This window comes from Salmo salar, chromosome ssa06, assembly GCF_905237065.1.
Source record: "Salmo salar chromosome ssa06, Ssal_v3.1, whole genome shotgun sequence".
Lineage (NCBI taxonomy): Eukaryota > Metazoa > Chordata > Actinopteri > Salmoniformes > Salmonidae > Salmo > Salmo salar.
In genome coordinates this window covers 79943253-79967544 of record NC_059447.1, presented here as the reverse complement: position 1 = coordinate 79967544, position 24292 = coordinate 79943253, and the positions used below count along the sequence as shown (strand labels likewise).

The 24292-nt window shown below is 42.4% G+C and overlaps 1 protein-coding gene and 1 pseudogene across 1 annotated transcript in view; one reads left to right on the top strand and one right to left on the bottom strand.

The window, feature by feature from the left end:
* The window catches only part of LOC123743499 (myelin transcription factor 1-like protein), a 136913-nt pseudogene extending 121105 nt beyond the window's left edge, over positions 1-15808 (bottom strand).
* The window catches only part of LOC106608148 (disks large-associated protein 2-like), a 777756-nt gene that overhangs the window by 518899 nt on the left and 234565 nt on the right, over positions 1-24292 (top strand).

Below are 24292 nucleotides of genomic sequence, written 5' to 3'. Positions count from 1 at the left end.
CACTGAGTAGATACACTGAGTACACCAAACACTAAGAACACCTTCCTAATATTGAGCTGCCCCCTCCTCCTTTTTTTGGAGTCAAAAGCATCCCAAATGCTTCCCAAAGTTGTGTCAAGTTGGCTGGATGTCCTTTGGGTGGTGGACCATTCTTGATCCACAGGAAACTGTTGTGGGTGAAAAACCCAGCTGCGTTGCAGTTCTTGACACAAACCAGTGTACCTAGCACCTACCATACCCGATTCAAAATGTCTTGCTCATTCACCCTCTGAATGGCACACATACACAATCCATGTCTCAATTGTTTCAAGGCTAAAATCCTTCTTTAACCTGTCTCCTCCACTTCATCTACAGTGATTGTAGTGTATTTAACAAGTGACATGAATAAGGGATCATATCTTTCACCTGGATTCACCTGGTCAGTCTATGTTATGTAAAGAACAAGTGTTCTTCATGTTTTATATACTCACTAAATACACTGCATTTGGAAAGTATTACACCCCTTCATTTTTTACACATTTTGTTACGTTACAGACTTATTCTAAAATGTACTAAATAGGTCCCCCCATCAATTAACACACAAACCCTATAATAAAGATTTTTTTGCAAATGTATAGATACAAAAAAACTGAAATATCACATTTACATAAGTATTTAGACCCTTTACTCAGTACTTTGTTGAAGCACCTTTGTGCGATTACAGCCTTGACTCTTCTTGGGTATGACGCTACAATCTTGGCACACCTGTATTTGGGGAGTTTCTCCCATTCTTCTCTGTAGATCCTCTCAAGCTCTGTCAGGTTGGATGGGGAGTGTTGCTGCACATCTATTTTCAGGTCTCTCCAGAGATCCAGTTCAAGTCTGTGCTCTGGCTGCGTCATTCAGAGACTTGTCCCGAAGCTACTCTGGCGTTGTCTTGGCTGTGTGCTCAAGGTCGTTGTCCTGTTGGAAGGTGAACCTTCGCCCCAGTCTAAGGTCCTGAGCGCTCTGGAGCAGGTTTTCATCAAGGATCTCTCTGTACTTTGCTCCGTTCATCTTTCCCTCGATCCTGACTGATCCAGTCTTCCACTCCCTGCTGCTGAAAAACATCCCCACAGCATGATGCTGACCACCGTGCTTCACCATACGGAGAGTATTGGCCAGGTGATGAGCGGTGCCTGGTTTCCTCCAGACTTGACGCTTGGCATTCAGGCCAAAGAGTTCAATCTTGGTTTCATCAGACCAGAGAATCTTGTTTATCATGGTCTGAGAGTTCTTCTAGTGCCTTTTGGCAAACTCCAAGCGGGCTATTGTGCATTTTACTGAGGAGTGGCTTTCTGTCTGGCCACTCCACCATAAAGGCCTGCTTGGTGGAGTGCTGAGAAGGTTGTCCTTCTGGAAGGTTCTCCCCATCTCCACAGAGGAACTCTGGAGCTCTGTCAGAGTGACCATCTCCCCGATTGCTCCGTTTGGCCAGGCGGCCCACTCTAGGAAGAGTCTTGGTGGTTCCAAACTTCTTCCATTTAAGAATGTGTTATCGGGGGCCTTCAATGCTGCAGACACCTGTCTCTGAGCTCTACAGACAATTCATTCGATCTCATGCCTTGGTTTTGCTCTGACATGCACTGTCAACTGTGGGACCTTATATAGACAGGTATGTGCCTTTCCAAATCATGTCCAAATAATTGAATTTACCACAGGTGGACTTCAATCAAGTTGTAGAAACATCTCAAGGATGATCAATGGAAACAGGATGAACCTGAGCTCAATTTCGGAGTCTCATAGCAAAGGGTCTGAATACTTAAGTAAATAAGGTATTTCGTTTTTGTATTTAATAGATTTGCACACATTTCTAAAGAACTGTTTTTGCTTTGTCAGTATGGGGTACTGTGTGTAGATTGATAAGAGAAAAAATAATTTCATCCATTAGAGAATAAATGTGGAAAATGTGAAGGAGGGGTCTGAATACTTTTCGAATGCACCACATATCTCAAGACAGGATTCATAGCAGTCGAACCATCAGACAGCCTTACAGACATGCTAAAAGCTCCATGGAACGAGAGAAAAGAGATGGGAGGAAGATGGAGAGAGTGGAGGACAAAATGGCGTCTGTTGGTAAGATAAACAACAATACAATTCCTTTATATTTAAACAATAAGGCCCTAGGAGGTGTGGTGTATGGCCAATATACAACGCCAAAGGGCTGTTCAAGTAGCGAGAGCATAAGCGCAGAACCTGGATACTGCCCTTAGTCGTGGTATATTGGCCATATTAAAACCTGAGTTGCCTTATTGCTATTATAAACTGGTTACCAACCAAATTAGACCAGTAAAAATAATATTTTTGCCATACACGTGATATACCGCTGCTTTCAGCCAATCAGTTTTCAGGGCTTCAAACCACCCGGTTTATAACACGATTATAAACCGGGTACTGGGTCCTGGATGGTGATTGGCTGAAACAACATTCCAGCTTGTGTATATCAGACAATATACCATGGGTATGACACAAAACTACTTGTTCACTGTTCTATTTATGTTTTAACCGGTTAATAATAGCAATAAGGCACCTCAGGATTTAGTGGTGTATGTCCAATATAATGTATCACTACTAAGGGCTGTATCCAGGCTGTATAATGTTTTTTTTTCTTTATACAGAATTCATTGTATCGGTAAATCAGCCCAATATCACATGACCCTGAGACTCTGATCTCTAAGTGAGAAAAGACAACAGCTTGGATGCAATTAAACCCCTGCTGTATAGCTCTCACAAAGACAACACAAATTAAACCCTGCTGTATAGCGCTCACAAAGACAACACAAATTAAACCCTGCTGTATAGCTCTCACAAAGATAACACAAATTAAACCCTGCTGTATAGCTCTCACAGAGACAACACAAATTAAACCCTGCTGTATAGCTCTCACAAAGACAACACAAATTAAACCCTGCTGTATAGCTCTCACAAAGACAACACAAATTAAACCCTGCTGTATAGCTCTCACAAAGACAACACAAATAAAAACCCTGCTGTATAGCTCTCACAAAGACAACACAAATTAAACCCTGCTGTATGGCTCTCACAAAGACAACACAAATTAAACCCTGCTGTATAGCTCTCACAAAGACAACACAAATTAAACCCTGCTGTATAGCTCTCACAAAGACAACACAAATTAAACCCTGCTGTATAGCTCTCACAGAGACAACACAAATTAAACCCTGCTGTACAGCTCTCACAAAGAAAACACAAATTAAACCCTGCTGTATAGCTCTCACAAAGACAACACAAATTAAACCCCCATGTATCGCTCTCACAAAGACAACACAAATTAAACCCTGCTGTATAGCTCTCACAAAGACAACACAAATTAAACCCTGCTGTATAGCTCTCACAAAGAAAACACAAATTAAACCCTAATGTATCGAGCCACAAAGACAACACAAATTAAACCCTGCTGTATCGCCACAAAGACAACACAAATTAAACCCTGCTGTATAGCGCTCACAAAGACAACACAAATTAAACCCTGCTGTATAGCTCTCACAAAGAAAACACAAATTAAACCCTGCTGTATCACGCTCACAAAGACAACACAAATACTAGGTGTGTGTGGAGTGGCTCTGTCTGCCCTGCCAGGGTCTCCCTCTCTCTCCTTTCTAACTCACTACTCTCTCTCCTCTCTCTCTCTCTCTCCTCCTCTCTCTCCTCTCTCTCTCCCCTCTCTCTCCTCTTTCTCCCTCTATATCCTCTCTCTCCAGCCTGCGGCACCTAGCCCCTCTCCTGCTGCCTGCCACCAGCTCTTGGCTCCATTCCCAGCCTTTTAGTGAGTGTTACCTGTCAGGACCTGAATTACACCTGCCTGCAGGCTCAGTCCATATGAATCATACATCAGCCAGAGGGTGGGAGGGTGGGAGGGAGGGAGGGAGGAGAGCGGGAGAGGGAGAGAGAGGAGAGAGGGAGAGAGAGAGAGAGAGGAAATTTACTCGTGTGGGAGAGAGAGTAGAGAGAGAAAGAGAGAGAGTCAGTGTGAGAAACAGGAGGGATGAAGGCAGAGAGAGAGAGGGGGATGGATGGATGGAGTGATAGGGAGTGAGAGATTGCACTCAACCTCATCTGTACAAAGCCTAGGCAATTACTGAGTGCCAGCTCTAGACATGGCAGTCACACCAGCAACAAAGCTGCTCACAATAGACCTCATTACCAACCAGTGGATTTACTGAGAAAGGATTTCACTTTTAGTCCAAATCTTTAGACTTTTGATTTCTGTATGTTCTCACAATGATGGGCGATGGAATAAACAGTATTAAAATGATTACTCAAATCAGAAAGATATGTCAAAGATATTAATATTGTGCAATTCATTACTCTATGTACCAATGTCAACATGTAACACTGTCACTAAAACTGGCTTTAATTTACACCTTGATTAGATGTGTAATCTTTGGTAAATCATAGGTTAATGTAGGTTTTGATTAACTGATAGGATTTTTTTGTTGCAAATTTTTGACTCCCTATAGAGTTACAAACTGCATCAAGGTCAATTGTAACGTTACACACATCAAGGTCAAGTGTAATGTTACATACATCAAGGTCGATTGTAGCGTTACATACATCAAGGTCAATTGTAACGTTACATACATCAAGGTCAATTGTAACGTTACACATCAAGGTCAATTGTAATGTTACATACATCAAGGTCAATTGTAACGTTACATACATCAAGGTCAATTGTAACGTTACATACATCAAGGTCAATTGTAACGTTACACACATCAAGGTCAACTGTAACATTACATACATCAAGGTCAATTGTAATGTTACATACATCAAGGTCAATTGTAACGTTACATACATCAAGGTCAACTGTAACATTACATACATCAAGGTCAATTGTCAATGTTACATACATCAAGGTCAATTGTAACGTTACATACATCAAGGTCAATTGTAACGTTACATACATCAGGTCAATTGTAACGTTACACACATCAAGGTCAATTGTAATGTTACATACATCAAGGTCAATTGTAACGTTACATACATCAAGGTCAATTGTAACGTTACATACATCAAGCGTCAATTGTAACGTTACACACATCAAGGTCAACTGTAACATTACATACATCAAGGTCAATTGTAATGTTACATACATCAAGGTCAATTGTAACGTTACATACATCAAGGTCAACTGTAACATTACATAGCATCAAGGTCAATTGTAATGTTACATACATCAAGGTCAATTGTAACGTTACATACATCAAGGTCAATTGTAATGTTACATACATCAAGATCAATTGTAACGTTACACACATCAAGGTCAATTGTAACGTTACATACATCAATGTCAACTGTAACGTTACATACATCAATGTCAACTTTAACATTACACATGTTAAATTATCATTGAGTGTGGACGCGCCTCATCCAACCTACTATTTCTGTCTCTCTCTTTCAATCCCTCTCTCTCTCTCTATCTCAATCCCTCTCTATCTCTATCCCTCTCTCTCTATCTCAATCCCTCTCTCTATCTCAATCCCTCTCTCTCTCTCAATCCCTCTCTCTCTCTCTATCTCAATCCCTCTCTCTCTCTCTTTCTCTATACCGCTTTCTCTCTCTCTGTCTCTCACTATCCCTCTCGCTCGCTTGCTCTCTCTGTCTCTCACTATCCCTCTTGCTCGCTCACTTGCTCTCTCTCTCTCTCCCTCTCTCCCTCTCACTCGCTTGCTCTCTCTCTCTCTCAATTCAATTCAATTCAATTCAATTCAATTCAATTCAATTCGCTTTATTGGCATGACGTAACAATGTACATATTGCCAAAGCTTATTTTGGATATTTACAATATAAAAATAAATAAAAATGAGAATCAAAGTTGTCAACGGGACAACAGTAACAACAATAATCAAGGGTCAAAATAACCATACATTCAACAATAACAATAAGCATACAGTAGAGTACATGTGCAGGTTGATTAGTCTGTCAGACACTGTCCCTCAACTTATGGCAGGCAGCAATGTAGTGCGCTGCCAACCCACAGCTCTCTGCGTCCTCCCCCAACAGGACGGGGAGTCTATCCTCATCAGAGAGATCTTTGAAACCTTGAATAAGGGTTTCAAATTTGGGAAAATGACACTCTCTAATTGTTTTATATTTTTGACATTTTGTCAGGAAATGCAGCTCTGTCTCAGGTTCTGCTGTTGTGCAGTGGTTGCACAGCTTTTCCTCTACAGGGAGCCAGGTTTTCCTGTGTCTACCCTTCTCAATGGCAAGGCTGTGCTCACTGAGCCTGTACCTTGTCAAGGTTTTTCTAAGGTTTTGATCAGTAACCATGGTCAAATATTTAGCCACGGTGTACTGTCGATTTAGGGCCAGATAGCACTGCATTTTGCTTTGTGTTTGTGCTTGTGTTTCCCAATAAGCAATGTAGTTTTGTTTTGACTGTGTTGTAATTTGGTTTATTCTGATTGATTGGATGTTCTGGTCCTGAGGCTTCAGTGTGTAAGTAGATTAGGTTTGTGAACTCAGCCCCAGGACCAGCTGGATGAGGGGACTCTTTTCTTTGCTCAGCTCTTGGCATTGCAGGGCTTGGTAATGATATGAGAGGGGGGTCACTGTATTTTATATATTTCCAAAACTTAATTGCTCTTTTTTGAGTTTTTATTAATTGTGGATATTGGCCTAATTCTGCCCTGCATGCATTGTTTGTAGTTTTCCTCTGGACATGTAGGAGAATCTTACAGAACTCTGCATGCAGGGTTTCAATGGGGTGTTTGTCCCATTTGCTGAAATCTTGTTTTGCAAGTGGACCCCACACCTCGCTGCCATAAAGTGCAATTGGTTCAATGACATATTCAATTAGTTTTAGCCAAATGTTAATAGGTATTTCAATTTGAATTTGCTTTTTAATGGCGTAGAATGCCCTGCGTGCTTTCTCTCTCAGTTCATTCACTGCCTCATTAATGTGTCCAGTTGAGCTTATTTTTAAACCTAAGTAATTGTAGTGTGTACAGTACTCTATATATTTTGTACCAATTGAGAACTTTGGTCTAATTCCCTGAGATCTGGATCTTCTCTGGAAAATCATTATTTTAGTATTTTTTGGGTTTACTGCTAGGGCCCAGGTCTGGCAGTACTGCTCTAGCAGATCCAGGCTCTGCTGTAGGCCATGTGCTGTGGGTGACAGCAGGCATAGGTCATCTGCGAAGAGTAGGCATTTAACTTCTGAATTGTGGAGACTAACACCAGGGGCTGAGGATTTTTCTAGAATAGTGGCCAATTCGTTAATGTAAATATTGAAGAGTGCAGGGCTCAGATTGCAACCCTGGCGAAGGCCCGCCCCTGGTTAAAGAATTCTGTTATTTTCTTACCAATTTTAATGCTGCATGTATTGCCAGTATAGATTGATTTAATTATGTCATATGTTTTACCCCCTACACCACTTTCAATAACTTTGTAGAACAGTCCTGTATGCCAAATAGAATCAAATGCTTTTTGGAAGTCGATAAAGCAAGCGTATATTTTGGAATTATTTTGGTGGACATGTTTATCTATCAGGGTGTGTAGGGTGTAAATATGATCAGTTGTGCGATGTTTTGGTATGAATCCAATCTGGCTTTTACTCAAGACATTGTGCTTATTAAGGAAGTTTAGAACTCTTACATTGATAATACTACAGAAAACCTTCCCCAGGTTACTGTTCACACAAATGCCTCTGTAATTGTTATGGTCAAATTTGTCTCCGTTCTTAAAGATTGGGGTTATGAGTCCTTGATTCCAGATGTCAGGGAAATAACCTACACTCAGGATCAAATTAAACAGTTTTAATATAGCCAATTGGAATTTTGCACTAGTGAGTTTGAGCATCTCATTTAGGATGCCATCGGGTCCGCATGCTTTTTAAATTTGAGAGCCTGAAGTTTCTTATAGAGCTCCTGGTCAGTAATTGGGGAGTCCAATGGATTTTGATTGTCTTTTATAGCTTTTTCTAATCCATTCAACTTCTCATGAATTTGGCGTTGTTCTGCATTTGTGTCAATTTGAACGGTGTTGTAGAGTGTTTTAAAATGGGTTGTCCATATGTCACAATTTTTTACGTTTTTTCCAATTTTGCCAGAAGTTGTTTGTGTTTATGGACTCCTCTCTCTCCTCTCCTCTCTCTCTCTCTCTCTCTCTCGCTCTCTCTCTCTCTCTCTCTCTCTATCTCTCTCTATCCCTCTCTCTCTCTCTCTCTCTCATCTCTCTCTCTGTCTCTCACTATCCCTCTCGCTCGCTCTGTCTCTCACTATCCCTCTCGCTCGCTCTCTCTCTCTCTCGCTCTGTCTGTCTGTCTGTCTGTCTGTCTGTCTGTCTGTCTGTCTGTCTGTCTGCCTGTCTGTCTGTCTGTCTGTCTGTCTGTCTGTCTGTCTGTCTGTCTGTCTGTCTGTCTCTCACTCTCTCTCTGTCTCTCTTTCATGTCCTACTTCAAAGAGCAGACACACAGTACGGCTCTAATGGCCGCAGACTCTCAAACAGCTAGCGTCGTCTTCACAGTGTGTTCGTGTGTGTGTGTTTGTGTGTGTGTGCGGGGGTAACAGTCATTGTCATTACTACACCCAAACACAGCCATATGCCTCCACACCTCTACCTCTTCCTCTTCCCTAGCTTGAACACTATAGCCGGGGGTTCAACTGGGGCCGCCAGTGAAATCAATCATATTATGTTACTGAGCAGAGGAGAGATGAAGCAAGACAGCAGACAGCAAGACAGCAGACAGCAAGACAGCAGAGCTCACTCAGCCAACAAGAGTAGCAGTTTAGTGAAGATAAATATATGTGCGGCTCTTGTGCACGGGTCGCCTAGAAACTATAAGATTTAACCAGGTTATTTTATCACTATAAAGTTACTGCACAGTTTTAGGCTACTGTAAACATATCATCAGCACTAGAGCTCCAACCAGCCAATCAACCAACCAACCAACCAGCCAATCAACCAACCAACCAACCAACAAACCAATCAACCAACCAACCAACCAACCAACCAATAAACCAACCAACCAATAAACCGACCAACCGAATAGCCAATTAACCAATCAACCAATCAACCAACCAACCAACCGCCAACCGACCGGCCAATCAACCGACCGACCAGCCAATCAACCAATCAACCAGCCAATCATCCAATCAACCGACCGACCAGCCAATCAACCAATCAACCAACCAATCAACTGACCGACCGACCAGCCAATCAACCAATCAACCGACCAATCAACCAACCAATCAATAGAATGACCGACCAGCCAATCAACCAATTTAACCAACCAATCAACCGACCCACCAGCCAATCAACCAATCAACCAACCAACGAACAGACCAACCAATCAACCAATCAACCAGCCAACCAACAAATGAACTGACCAACTGACCAGCCAATCAATCAACAAATCAACCGACCAACCGACCAGCCAATCAACCAATCAATCAACCAATCAATCAACAGACCAACCAATCAACCAAACGACCGACCAGCCAATCAACCAATCAACCGACTAACAAACCAACCAACTGACTGGCCAATCAACCAATCAACCCACTGACCGACCAGCCAACCAATCAACCAACCAACTAGCCAATCAACCAATCAACCAACCGACTGACCAGCCAATCAATCAACAAATCAACCGACTGAACGACCAGCAAATCAACCAATCAACCAATCAACCGACCAGCCAATCAACCAACCAACCGACCAGCCAATCAACCAATCAAACGACCAATGAACCAAACAAGCGACCGGTCAATCCACCAATCAACCAACCAATCCATCAACCAAACAACCGACCAGTCAATCAACCAATCAACCAACTAACCAACCGACCAACTGACGGGCCAATCAACCAATCAACCCACTGACCGACCAGCCAACCAATCAACCAACCAACCAGCCAATCAACCAACCAACCAACCGACCGACCGACCAACCGACCAGCCAACCAGCCAACACTTATTATTTCAGGCAGGGCCGCCTCAGGATCTAATGCCCTCCTCTCACATGCACACGCATGCACGCCGCACGCACGCACGCACACACACACACACACACACACACACACACACACACACACACACACACACACACACACACACACACACACACACACACACACACACACACACACACACACACACACACACACAGAGCTCTTCCTCTCAGCCTGCCCCTCTATTTGTGGGTAATTTATCACCCAGGGTCTTTGGGAGAGGGAGAGGTCTGATGCATGTGTCATTTGTCTGTGGCACCAAATGCAATTCTAGCCCACTGGTTCATGGAGACGCCTTGATGGGGTGACACTGGAGACAAAGCTATCAATCTCTCTAGCCCACGTCTGGGGAGTAAATAGCATCAAGTGGAGAAGCTTTTGTTTAAACATGCCCTGAGTAGAGGAGGACTCTGGGAAGGTCTGGTGACTTTACATGTCAGCTGTCAACGAAGTTCGATTTCCTATCGCCATCTTTCTCTTCTTTTGAGTGATTTCTTAAGTGGTCCTCTGTGGATCAGTTGGTAGAGTATGCAACATAAGGATAGTGGGTTTGTTTCCCGAGACCACCCGTATGTAAAATGTAGGCACTCATGACTGTAAATCAACCCATCAGAGTCTAAGCCCTGTCTAAGCCGGGGAGGTGGGGTTCTACTAAGCTATATGGAATTGTTCAAGAAGGTCATACCAAGCATCATTTAGCTTTTTGATTTTGAAATATAGGACAGACCCCTTGAAGTATATTACTGCTATTAGCCAATACAAACCCATTGAATAACAGATTCACTACATGGAACAACAGATAGTCCCAAAAACATATCAAAAGGAAGTTTGTTCTGAAGTGTCTGTCCTATATCTGAGAGATATAAGAATGATCAGGAAGCATGTACATGTATTTAACCCCCTATTTTTGGCATTAAACGGTCTCCACATATACTTTCATTCATTTTTTTAACTGGTACCAGGGGACCTTCAGACAAGTCTTGTGAGGCCTGTGGGCATCCTAGAGCAAAACCTTTGCACAGGGGGGTCATTAGTGTGTAGCCCATACGGTTCGGACACTACAGACAGATCGTCTGTACTGAGTTCAAACTAGTCTTCTGACAGTTGTGGAGGTCATAGAGCCCAATTTTCGGGTTGTCTCATGATCTGACAAACACCGCTCTAGCTCTGTCACCTTTCACGGCAGATGCGGAAGTGTGACATAGGCGGATGCGGTGGATTGAGACGCATCCATTGTTCCTTAAACAGATTTTTATTGGGATTGTTTTATTATGCTAATTCGATTTTTCGGAGGCGTGGACATCGACCTCAGGGGGATGTTGAAGTTGCCATTTGATCATTGACTTAACATTTGCAAGAATTTGGGTGACCTTGAAGATATAAAAGACTATAAATTGGCACCAAAATTCTCGATAACATCCAAGATTACGGCAAAAAGCGGTTGGGTCCACAGCTCTCGAAGTACAACACTCCAGTCTCTATGTAATCTGTCAATGTGTCTGGGAAATCGCCACAGCAATCACAGAAAGAATACAGATGTAGGATCTGAATTTGAGCTACAGCAGGAAAATAACCCTGCAGCAACAGGAAATATGAATTAGTGCGTGGATTATACAGTAAATAATGAACATTTATTATAATGGTTGATCCATTTTTCAAAAATGGAAAATCAAGTCTGAAATTTCAAAGTGGAAATTACAAACTTCAGAAGCCTTTTTAAATGCTCAAATACACCACAAGTTTAAAATGTCCTACATTGCAGGAATGTTCTCCTGCAACAGGTTGATCAAATTAAAAACCTACATCTGTAGATGTTGCACAACCACAATCAACCAGTATCAATCTAACACTCAAGCAGGTCCTCAGATATTCTGACACATTTTGCAATCAACTTTTCACAGCCGGTGATTGCAATTGCAGGTTTGCTTTTTGTGCAGGAGCAACGGCCTGGAGCTGGAGAGCTTGATTTGTCCATGGTCAGGGAGGGCTGAGTGAGTGAGAGAGTGAGGAGGAGGAGGAGGAAAAATGCAGATTATAAGGGGAGTGAAGAAGGATCTTTACCTTCGGTGTCTGGCGTATTTGCCGCTGACGTGTCCGCTTCCATCACAGCCTGGAGTAGGACAGCTGTAAACACAAAGGAGAGTCACTGGAGTTAACACTATGCATGGCACGACAGGCACGTACACACACACACATGGCCCCTCCCCCTTCACCCGATGCACACACACTCCTCCAGATGACATCCCATTCCCTCACACACAGATAGTGCTCAGTACATGCATGACAAAACACATGATCCAGAGGAATGCACAGGACCATAGCAGCTGTGTATTATTCATGTAATGAGAACACACAGCCAGCAGCCTCGAAGCCAGGCGGTGACTCACTACTCTGCATATTTCATAGCAGCCCATCAGCCTTCCTTTAGACAGCTGTGAGTGCCAAAGGTAAAGAGCCCCTCTTAAGGAACACTGGGTGCCTCTCCCTTTGACCCCACACCTATAGGTACTAGGAGGTCAACTCTGTTGTAGCTTTCCATTGGCCCATTCACCCGCGGTCCACTCTCACTGCCATCACATCCGCTAGTTTACAACCATCTGTGGTATACGGTATCCATATTAGGAGATCAAATCAAATCGTATTTATCACAAGCGCCGAATACATCAGGTAGACCTTACGTGAAATGTTTAGTTACAAGCCCTTAACCAACAATGCAGTTCAAGAAATAGTTAAGAAAATATTGACTAAATAAAAATATAAAAAGTAACACAATAAAATAACAATAACAAGGCTATATATAGGGGGTGCCGGTACCGAGTCAATGTGCGGGGGTGCAGGTTAGTCAGGCTATATACAGGGGGTACCAGTACCATGTCAATGTGCGGGGGTGCAGTTTAGTCAGGCTGTATACAGGGGGTACCGGTACTGAGTCAATGTGCGGGGGTACAGGTTAGTCAGGCTATATACAGGGGTACCAGTACCAAGTCAATGTGCGGGGGTGCAGTTTAGTCAGGCTGTATACAGGGGGTACCGGTACTGAGTCAATGTGCGGGGGTACAGGTTAGTCAGGCTATATACAGGGGATACCGGTATCGAGTCAATGTGCGGGGGTGCAGGTTAGTCAGGCTATATACAGGGGGTGCCAGTACCGGAGTCAATGTGCGGGGGTACAGGTTAGTCAGGCTATGTACAGGAGGTACCAGTACCGAGTCAATGTGTGAGGGTGCAGGTTAGTCAGGCAATATACAGGGGGTACCAGTACCGAGTCAATGTGCAGGGGTACAGGTTAGTCAGGCTATATACAGGGGGTGCCAGTACCGAGTCAATGTGCAGGGGTACAGGTTAGTCAGGCTATATACAGAGGGTACCAGTACCGAGTCAATGTGCGGGGGTACAGGTTAGTCAGGCTATATACAGGGGTGCCAGTACCGAGTCAATGTGCGGGGTACAGGTTAGTCAGGCTATATACAGGGGGTGCCAGTACCGGAGTCAATGTGCGGGGGTACAGGTTAGTCAGGCTATATACAGGGGGTACCAGTACAGAGTCAATGTGCGGGTTAGTCGAGGTCATTTGTACATTTTAGGAAGCTTTGTCTGACCACTGATTTAGTTTTGCTTGACAACTTCCTAATATGGATGCCGCAGTGGTGGATGTCCGTCATGCACCGTCCACAATGAAAAGTGCATGACTGTGCTAATTAGAGCAGAACAGCAGCTCTCGCTCTCTCCAAGGTGAACAGATTCATAGATTTGACGGTGAATGGCAGGAGCACGCGTCGATCACTGCTATTGGCATTATTGATGTGTGTAGCCCTGGAAATGGATCCATGGACTGATGAAACACCTATGTCCTCAGGGGGAGGACGTGTATCGGCCAGTGGGCTGTCTGTCTCTGTGTGTGCATGCGTGTGTGCTTGCCTGACTGTCTGCCTGTGTGTGTGTGTACGTTTGCGTGTGTATGCTTGTATGTGTACGTGTGCGTGACGTTTGCAGTGTATGCTTGTATGGTACGTGTGTGTGTATGTTTATGTGTGTATGCTTGTATGTATGCGTGTGCGTGCACGTTTGCATATGTATGCTTATGCGTATGCGTGTGTGTGGATGTTTACGAGTGTATGCTTGTATGTGTACGTGTGTGTGTATGTTTACGTGTGTATGCTTGTACGTGTATGTGTGTGTGGATGTTTACGAGTGTATGCTTGTAGTGTACGTGTGTGTGGATGTTTACGAGTGTATGCTTGTATGTGTCGTGTGTGTGGATGTTTACGAGTGTATGCTTGTATGTGTACGTGTGTGTGGATGTTTACGAGTGTATGCTTGTATGTGTACGTGTGTGTGGATGTTTACGAGTGTAGCTTGTATGTGTACGTGTGTGTGGATGTTTACGAGTGTAAGCTTGTATGTGTACGTGTGTGTGGACATGCGCGATCATAAGTGTGTGAGAAGCAAGAGCCAGGGAAGTGGCGCGGAGAGATTATGGATTAGGGGTTCTGAGCTGAGAAATGCCATCAAGAGAGAGAAGGGTGTTTAGAGATAGAGACTGTGCAGGCCACTGCCAGACAGAAAACACACGATTACAGAGTGTACTAGAATGTTTATAACATTGGTGTATTCTACAACTGCAACGAAAAAGGGTAGATATATCGCAAACATTTTTGGGGGGAAAATAATCAATCATTTTTAATCTGTTCAATGAAGGTATGAAAGTAATTATGAGCTAAACACTTGATCCTTCTCCAAATCTTACAGCTGAGGAAATGACTAGAGAAATATGGTACAGTGGCTGTTTACAATACAACACCGGACCTCAAGTCACTGTGGATATGATGTGAGTACGGTGTCCATATTAGGACATGTCAGGGATATTCACTTGTATCACTGGATCGAAGTGAAACATGGTCCCTCTCAACATGACCAATCTGCAGGGAGTACTGTATGCTATGTGATAATAGAATGCAGTTGATCCCCACTATAGCCTACTGTTAATACAACAGCAAATCAAATATATCTAGAAAAGCATTGACCACTCAGAGAGTCTGTAAAGCCCTCAGGAATGAATTACGCACCAACCTGAATAACTCCTGTGCTGCCGTCTCCACTGGAACTAGTGAGAAAGATTCACAAAGCCACATCAGACAGTTAGATGTACTGTCAAGTACAACATACACAACAATAGCAGTAAAGAATAAACAATTACAATCAAAATCAAAATCAAAACTACAGGATCCATCATGCATTTCTGAGTATCTACAGTCACTTTCACGTTGACTTGATGTCCCCCAATATGATGCCAGGTGGCTGGCAGATGAGAGGAGGGGCAGAGTGAGGGGTTTGGGGGGCAGTAACTAACACCCCCAGGCCGTTTAGAGAGACAGACACACTGTACTGTTACCATAGCGTACCTCGGACCCCTTTGGAACGCGTTCGATGGCGCTTCTCAACCGCATCCACTTCCATCTCGTAAAGACAAAGGGTTGGGAAGCGGTCATTAGTTTCATCCTCTTTCTCTCATGACATAATGAGGACTAAATACAGCACAACACATAGGCTATCATAAATGAAGATGTGACATACAGTAACAGAAGACCTCACTTCATTTCATAGAGCTTCATAGAGCTTCATGGAGCTTCATTCATTATGTAGAGAGATGTACGACTGTAGTACATCCCCTATGTGGAAGTTCGAGGTAGTTACCTGGAATCAGCTGGGTTGGGTGTGGCACCACCTCAGGTTCAAAACCACGCCTCCTTCTCTGAGAGTAGTAGTTTGGCTTTCTCAGCAGAAACACTTCAAAACTCCCCATCCAAAGTCATGATCTGCAAAGACAATAAAATAACAAGAATATAACACACTCACATTAGAAAATTCTCACATTAGCGGTAGTAAGCGTAAAGATGGTCAAGCTTAGCGGTTAGCATTTTCTTTTGTCTTGTTTGGTTGCAATCACTTGTGGTACTATGGTATCCTTATATGGAGTCCTTACATTATAATACAGGAGGAATCGAGGGCAGTGATGTTGCCACTGTCAATATGGACATATTTAAAATAGATCTTAAAACACACCTTCTTAGCTTTGCTTTTCCTTTGGGTACTTTTCAGTTGTTTAATTTATATTGTTATTCTGTAGTTTTTATCCTCTTATGTTTGTTGTGTAGTAAATATTTCCATTTTTATTTTCAATGTTTTTATTTTATTCGTTTTTTTCCCTGTGAAGCACATTGCATTGTATTCCATGTCTGTATAAATAGAGCTTGATTTGATTTGATTTGACTACATTAGCCCGGTTGACTCCATTCTGTAAACAATGCAGCCTTATGAAGGGCAGCATCCTCACTGCTTTGTTTCCATTCCATTGTTTTGGCTAAGTCCCATGATGCACAGCAGGAGGTAAATATGTTCCAAAAACAAAGATAAACAACTTATTACATCCACCAGGAAACCAGAGAGTCATTACAGTATCTCTCTCATTGTCTCGGTTTCCGTCATTCCCTTTGTTACTTGTTTTCCGTGTATTGATTTGTATATTGAACTGTATATTGATCTGTATATTGATGCGTATATGTATGTGTATTGATGCGTGTATTGATGTGCATATTGATGTGTATATTTAACGCATATATTGATGTGTATATTGATGTGTAGTGTATATTGATGTGTATAGTGATGCGTATAGTGTATATTGATGTGTTTATTGATGTGTATATTTATATAAATATTGATGCATATATACATGTGTATATTGATGTGTAGTGTATATTGATGTGTATATTGATGTGTATAGTGATGCGTATAGTGTATATTGATGTGTTTATTGATGTGTATATTTATATAAATATTGATGCGTATATACATGTGTATATTGATGTGTATTGATATCTATACTGATGTGTATAGTGTATATTGATGTGTATATTGACGTGTATATTGCCGTGTATATTGATGTGTATATTGATGTGTGTTAATGTGTGTATTGGTGTATATATTGTTGTGTATTGATGTATATTGATGTTCATATTGATGTGTATTTATGTGTATATTGATGTATATTAATGTGTATAGTGTATATTGATGTATATTAATGTGCATATTAATGTGTATGTTGATGTGTATATGTATGTATATAGTGATGTGTATTGATATTGATGTGTATTAATGTATATTTGGTTGTGTATTGATGTATATTGATGTATATGAATGTGCATATTGATGTGTATATTGATGTGTAGATTAATGTATATAGTGATGTGTATTGATGTATATTGATGTCCATATTGATGTATATTGATGTATATTAATGTGTATAGTGTATATTTATGTATATTAATGTGTATAGTGTATATTAATGTGCATATTAATGTGTATATTGAGGTGTATATTGTTGTGTATTGATTTATATTGATGTACATATTGATGCATATTGATGTATATTAATGTGTATAGTGTATATTGATGTATATTAATGTGTATAGTGTATATTGATGTGTATTAATGCGTATATAGGGCCTGGGTAAGAGATCTGGTTCTCAGCATTAAATGTTTTTGAGCAGAGAGAGTGAAAGTCTCCATTTCCACAAATATTCTGGTATTTTACTTTTTTAGTTTATCATCAAATCGATTATGTTTCCACCACAGCGTGGACTGTCTATAAGCTTGAGGCCTTTTGCAGGAGGCCTTTTGCCTTCTGGTAGGCAGTCATTGTAAATAAGAATTTGTTGGAGAAACACAGCAGCAAATGGAGTCTTTCTCTCTCTCTCTCTCTCTCTCTCAATCTCTCTCTCTCTCTCTCTCGTTCCCCTATCGAGTGTTCAGCTCTCTCATCTCTGCTCATCTGTCTGCAACCTCACATGAAGATCTCACACTCAACCTGAAATCTTGTTAGCGTGTGGGCCAACAGCACAAGAGTGTGAACGTGATGCTCAGCCAGTGTATCGAACACTGTTGCACTTCTCTAGCCCTGAGCTCTCATCTCTAGCACTGAGCTCTCATCCCTAGCCCTGAGTGCTCATCCCTAGCTCTGAGCATTTATCCTTAGCCCTGAGCTCTCATCCCTAGCCCTGAGCTCTCATCCCTAGCACTGAGCTCTCATCCCTAGCACTGAGCGCTCACCCCTAGCCCTGAGCTCTCGTCCCTAGCCCTGCGCTCTCATCCCTAGCCCTGAGCTCTCATCCCTAGCCCTGAGTTTTCGTCCCTAGCCCTGAGCTCTCGTCCCTAGCCCTGAGCTCTCATCCCTAGCCCTGAGCTCTCATCCCTAGCCCTGAGCTCTCATCCCTAACACTGAGCTACTGTCCTATAGGAGTCAACTCTGTCAGTACAGACTGAGACAGAAGAAGAGAAGAGAAGAGAAGAGGAGAGGAGAGGAGACTCTGATTAGTATTCATCCCGACCCCCTGCCTGTCTCAAATAATATGATGCAGTGCTCCCTGCATCAGTGGGTTATACACATCGTCAGGTCCCAGGCTAGCACACGGATACACACACATGATCACCAGCATGACCACACACACACACATTCTAGGCTCTAGGTAGAGTGCACAGTGCTGTCTGCTTTGGAGAGAAGGCAGGCTGTATTCTGAGAGAGCCCATGTTTGCCGTCTGAAAATAGTTCCCCAATGCAAACGCTGCCAGACAAAAGTATTCAACACTCACACAGATCCAGCCACACTGCACCAAATAGGCTTTCAACATTTCAACAAAGTGAAAAAATTCTCTGGGTGTTTCTCAAAACTACAAGTATTTTTCAAGCCTATATAGCTGAACTCTTCCTTGAATAAGTTATATTAAAGAGAGAGTATCTCTCCCTGCTTCTCTCTTTCTCTGTCAAACCTTTTCTCAACTCGATTCTCACTCCTCCTTCCCTCTTCCACTATACAGTGCATTCAGAAAGTATTCAGACACTTTCACTTTTTCTACATTTTGTTAAGTTACAGCCTAATGCTTAAATAGATTAAATCGTTTTTTCCCCTCATTATCTACACACAATATCCCATAATGACAATGCAAAAACAGGTTTTCAGAAGAAAAATGAAATGAAATATGACTTTTACATAAGTATTCAAACCCTTTACTCAGTACTTAGACCCTTTACTCAGTACTTTGTTGAAGCACCTTTGGCAGTGATTACAGCCTCAAGTCTTGACACTACAAGCTTGGCACACCTGTATTTGGGGAGTTTCTCCCATACTTCTCTGCAGATCCTCTCAAGCTCTGTCAGGTTGGATGGGGAGCGTCGCTGCACAGCTCTTTTCAGGTCTCTCTAGAGATGTTCGATCGGGTTCGTGTCCGGGCTCTGGCTGGGCCACTCAAGGTCATTCAGAGACATGTCCTGAAGCCTCTCCTGCAAGGTGAACCATTGTCTGAGATCTCTGGAGCAGGTTTTCATCAAGGATCTCTCTGTACTTTGCTCCGTTCAGCTTTCCCTCGATCCTGACTAGTCAACCAGTCCATGCTGCTGAAAAACATCCACACAGCATGATGCTGTCACCACCATGCTTCACCATAGGGATGTTGCCAGGTTTCCTCCAGATGTGACGCTTGGCATTTAGGCCAAAGAGGTTGATCTTGGTTTCATCAGACAAGAGAATCTTGTTTCTCATGGTGCCTTTCGGCAAACTCCAAGCGGGCTGTCATGTGCCTTTTACTGAAGAGTGGCTTTCATCTGGCCACTCTACCATAAAGGCCTGATTGGTGGAGTGCTGCAGAGATGGTTGTCCTTCTGGAAGGTTCTCCCATCTCCACAGAGGAACTCTGGATCTTTGTCACAGTGACCATCGGCTTCTTGGTCACCTCCGTAGAGCTCAGAGACAGGATTGTGTCGAGGCACAGATCTGGGGAAGGGTACCAAAAAATGTCTGCAGCATTGAAGGTCCCCAAGAACACATAATTCTTAAATGTAAGAAGTTTGGAACCACCAAGACTCTTCCTAGAGCGGGCCGCCCAGCCAAACTGAGATATCGGGGAAGAAGGGCTTTGGTCAGGACGATGTACATTTCCCACTGAGCAAACCATTTCTGTACTGCATTCATATAAATTCATTTTTCTCAGGTTTTTGCTTTGGCGGACCTTGTTTTTTTATTTCATTTGTCAATCAAACTGTTTTCTGTTCTACTTGTAGCCCTGGTTGTCCTGAAAAGAAAATGGTAAAACAATGCATTGTGAGGCTAAATATAAAGGCTGAACAATCAGATAAATGAAGGTCAGATAAATTAAAAGCCCATTTTTGCTGGGGTCTCAGGACTGATAGGGTTAATGAGTGCTTGTTTCCTTTGAAATGTGGTTTGTTTGAACAGACTAAAATGAATAGCTTTGTATGAGTTAAAAAAACATTGCATGTTACTTGTCTTTCCCTCCCTCCCCTCCCTCCTACCGTGACCAGACTCCACTCCAGCTGATCGATTCCAGACAGCAATGATGTCAGAATCCAAGTGCCATCATAGTCGCAAGAGTTTGGGATGAGCCTCCTCTGTCCTCCTCTCATCTCCCTTCCCCTCTCCCCTCATCTCCCCTCCCCTCTCCCTTCAACGTCCTGCATGTCAGTGCTGTCTCATTGGGGTTTGATATTGTAGCTTCAAGTCTTAGCTGTCACTCTCAGGTTGTAACCATATTCTACTAGGATACCTAATTAATCAATGATTTGGTTATGGAAATGGTATTGCCCAAAGACATGTGGAGCATCCTGTTATAGTCTAAACATCTCACAACACTAACCAACTCATGTATGGTACAGAGTCATCTCCTCTCTACTTGCATACTGAACCCTTGGTGACGCTCAACACTTTACATGTTCTCACAATCAGCATAAAATATAGAGGTTTAATTTTCTAGTTGTTCATATTCAGGGTCTCCAGAGTGCAGCAGGATGGGGACAGGTGTCTGCCTTAACACGTGGGCCCCTATGGACTTTTCTAAGCTTCAGTTGGTTGGTTCTTCCCTTCAATTATGAAGAGAAAGTAGAGTACTCTAATTGCCTCTGTACGGTGTGTGTGTGTGTGTGTGTGTGTGTGTGTGTGTGTGTGTGTGTGTGTGTGTGTGTGTGTGTGTGTGTGTGTGTGTGTGTGTGTGTGTGTGTGTGTGTGTGTGTGTGTGTGTCTGGATGTGTGTCTGTGTCTGTGTGTTCCGATTAGCCATGGAGAGATCCATGTGAATGCCTCTTAATGATTCTTGACAACCGATACAAGGATACATGGAACATGTCGTCAATGGCAACTGAGGCGCCAGAAGCCTTTTACACCAGAGAAGACTTCATGATTAACTGTGTCCCAAGGGAGGGGTGGTGTCTGTATGTGTGTTCGTGTGTCTGTTTGTGCGCGTGTGTGTGTGTATGTGTGTGTGTGTGTGTGTGTGTGTGTGTGTGTGTGTGTGTGTGTGTGTGTGTGTGTGTGTGTGTGTGTGTGTGTGTGTGTGTGTGCGTGTGTGTGTGTGTGTGTGAGCGTGTGTTTGTGGGTGTATGCATTCGTGTGTGTGTGCATATTTGTGCATGTGAGTGTGTGTGTGCGTGTGTGTGTGTGTGTGCGTGTGTATGTGTGTGTGCGTGTGTGCGTGTGTGTGTGTGTGTGTGTGTGTGTGTGTGTGTGTGTGTGTGTGTGTGTGTGTGTGTGTGTGTGAGCGTGTGTTTGTGCGTGTATGCATTCGTGTGTGTGTGTGCATGCGTTCCTGTGTGTGCGTATTTGTGCATGTGAGTGTGTGTGTGCATGTGTGTGTGCGTGTGCGTATGCGTGTGTGTGCGTGAGTGTGCGTGTGTGTGTGTGTGTGTGTGTGTGTGTGTGTGTGTGTGTGTGTGTGTGTGTGTGTGTGTGTGTGTCTGTGTGTGTGTGTGTGTGTGTGTGTAAGGCCCTGTTGGTGGAAATAGCTGTTGTCCAGACTGTAGCCATTGGGCTGATGGCATATCTCCAGACAGCATGCATGTGTTAAAAAAAAAGAAAAGTTAAACAAATGAGATTCTTCCAAGTACCTAGTCTTCGCTTTGATGACAGCTTTGCACACTCTTTGAATTCTCTCAACCAGCTTCATGAGGTAGTCACCTGGAATGCATTTCAATTAACAGGTGTACCTTGTTAAAAGTTAATTTGTATAATTTATTTCCTTCTTAATGCGTTTGAGCCAATCAGTTGTGTTGTGACAAGGTAGGGTTGGTATACAGAAGATAGCCCTATTTGGTAAAAGACCAAGTCCATATTATGGCAAGAACAGCTCAAATAAGCAAAGAGAAACGACAGTCCATCATTATTTTAAGACACGAAGGTCAGTCAAAACGGAACATTTCAAGAACTTCGAAAGTTTTTTCAAGTGCAGTCACAAAAACCATCAAGCGCTATGATGAAACTGGCTCTCCTGAGGACCACCACAGGAAAGGAAGACCCAGAGTTACCTCCGCTGCAGAGTATAAGTTCATTAGCGTTACCAGCCTCAGAAATAGCAGCCCAAATAAATGCTTCACAGAGTGCATGTAACAGACACATCTCAACACACCCAACACACCTCCAGGCTTTGTAAGGGCTATTTGACCAAGAAGGAGAGTGATGGAGTGCTGCATTAGATGACCTGGCCTCCGCAATCACCTGACCTCAACCCAGTTGAGATGGTTTGGGATAAGTTGGACCACAGAGTGAAGGAAAAGCAGCCAACAAGTGCTCAGCATATGTGGGAACTCCTTCAAGACTGTTGGAAAAGCCTTCTAAGGTGAAGCTGGTTGAGAGAATGCCAAGAGTGTGCAAAGCTGTCATCAAGGCAAAGGGTGGCTACTTTGAAGAATCTCCAATATAAAATATGCTTTGATTTGTTTAACACTTTTTGGTTACTAAATGATTCCATGTGTGTTATTTCATAGTTTTGATGTCTTCACTATTATTAGAAAATAGAAAATGTAGAAAATAGTAAAAATAAACAAAAACCCTTGAATGAGTAGGTGTGTCCAAACTTTTGACTGATGCTGTATTTAACCACCACTTGAGACTGGAAAGAGAAACTACTATCCACTAACAATGGTGCCATAACATCGAAAACGAACCAAGAATACAGTCTGAATGGTTTTTCTCTGATACAGTCATCAGAAAGGACAACAGTGGCACACCAAAGTATTGATCAAGATTATTGCAACGAATTGTTGTTCGGAAAGGTTAAATCACTTAGAAAAGTGAATCAAGCAAAGTAGGACACCCAAAACTCCTGAAATATCACTACTTGAAGCAAAACATCAAATTCATGGATGGAGCCTGGAGGAAAGTCTTTCTACCAAGCATCCAGAGTGAGCTGAAACGTATGAGCTGATGCATCAACAATACATTCACCTGAATAAACCTTCTTTCACGTCATGAACTGAGTTAGTCATTGTGAGCTCTCTCTCTACCTCTCTCTCTCTCTCTCTCTCTCTCTCTCTCTCTTTTCCTGTGTCTACCCTTCTCAATGGCAAGGCTGTGCTCACTGAGCGTGTACTTTGTCAAGATTTTTCTAAGGTTTTGATAAGTAACCATGGTCAAACAGTTAGCCACGGTGTACTGTCGATTTAGGGCCAGATAGCACTGCATTTTGCTTTGTGTTTGTGCTTGTCTTTCCCAATAACTGTGTTGTAATTTGGTTTATTCTGATTGATTGGATGTTCTGGTCCTGAGGCTTCAGTGTGTTAGTAGAACAGGTTTGTGAACTCAGCCCCAGGACCAGCTGGATGAGGGGACTCTCTCTTTCTCTTTATCTCTCTCTCTCTCTCTCTCTCTCTCTCTCTCTCTCTCTCTCTCATTTTCTCTCTCCTCTCTCTTTCTCTCTCTCTCTTTATCCCTCTTTCTCTCTCTCTTTCTCTCCCTCTCTCTCTCTTTCTCTCTCTCTTTCTCTCTCTTTCTCTTTTTCTCTCTCTCTCACAGACAATCTCTCTCCCTCTCTCTCCCTCTCTTTCTCAAATTCAAATTCAAGCTACTTTATAGGCATGAAAAAAATTGTGTCAATATTGCCAAAGCAACAATGTATATAATATACATTGTAATAAAATTATAAACAATAACAAATAATAATATAAAATGGTAGTAAATAATAATACAAAATTAAATACAAAATAATAACAATAAAATGGTAACAGTCAATAGTTGAAATGTAATAAATATAAAAATCTTAATATGGAAAATGAATCTATAACTAACTTATAACTAAATAACGGTCATCTTCACCATTACATCAGTACTACAACTACTATCGTCATTACTACTACTACTACCATCACCATCACTAAACTGCTATCATTACCATTACCACCCATACCACTACTATTTGGAATGATAAACAACAATAATAATAGTAATAACAATAATAGTA